This window comes from Coturnix japonica, unplaced genomic scaffold (assembly GCF_001577835.2).
Source record: "Coturnix japonica isolate 7356 unplaced genomic scaffold, Coturnix japonica 2.1 chrUnrandom475, whole genome shotgun sequence".
NCBI classification, from domain to species: Eukaryota; Metazoa; Chordata; class Aves; order Galliformes; family Phasianidae; genus Coturnix; species Coturnix japonica.
This window is the reverse complement of record NW_015439877.1, coordinates 72137-73245: the sequence shown is the minus strand read 5'-3', so window position 1 is coordinate 73245 and position 1109 is coordinate 72137. Positions and strand designations below refer to the sequence as shown.

Below are 1109 nucleotides of genomic sequence, written 5' to 3'. Positions count from 1 at the left end.
TCCCATACATCCCTATAGATCCCATACATCCCTATGGATCCCATATAACCCTATGGATCCCATATATCCCTATGGATCCCATACATCCCTATGGATCCCATACAACCCTATAGATCCCATATATCCCTATGGGTTCCATATTTCCCTTGGGTCCCATATATCCCCATGGATCCCATACATCCCTATGGATCCCATATACCCCTATGGATCCCATATATCCCTATGGATCCCATATACCCCTATGGATCCCATACATCCCTATGGATCCCATATATCCCTATGGATCCCATACATCCCTATAGGTCCCATATACCCCTATGGATCCCATATAACCCTATGGATCCCATACATCCCTATGGATCCCATATAACCCTATGGATCCCATACATCACTATGGATCCCATATAACCCTATGGATCCCATACACCCCTATGGATCCCATATATCCCTATGGATCCCATACACCCCTATGGATCCCATACATCCCTATGGATCCCATATATTCCTATAGGTCCCATATATCCCTATGGATCCCATATAACCCTATAGATCCCATATATCCCTATAGATCCCATATATCCCTATAGGTCCCATAGAACACTATGGGTCCCATACATCCCTATGGATTCCATATATCCCTATGGGGCCCCTATAACCCTATGGATCCCATATAACCCTATGGATCCCATACATCCCTATGGATCCCATATCACCCTATGGGTCCCATATAACCCTATGGATCCCATACATCCCTATAGGTCCCATATAACCCTATGGATCCCATACATCCCTATAGGTCCCATATAACCCTATGAATCCCATATAACCCTGTAGATCCCATATAACCCTATGGATCCCATATAACCCTATGGATCCCATATAACCCTATAGGTCCCATATAACCCTATGGATCCCATACATCCCTATGGATCCCATATAACCCTATGGATCCCATACATCCCTATGGATCCCATATAACCCTATAGATCCCATACATCCCTATGGATCCCATACATCCCTATGGATCCCATATATCCCTATGGATCCCATACATCCCTATGGATCCCATATAACCCTATGGATCCCATATATCCCTATGGATCCCATAT

At 44.4% G+C, this 1109-nt stretch overlaps 1 protein-coding gene across 1 annotated transcript in view; it reads right to left on the bottom strand.

The window, feature by feature from the left end:
* Positions 1-1109, bottom strand: part of C3 (complement C3) — a gene marked incomplete at its 3' end in the record, with an annotated part of 75095 nt that overhangs the window by 69721 nt on the left and 4265 nt on the right. The gene's annotated exons all lie outside the window — the stretch shown is intronic.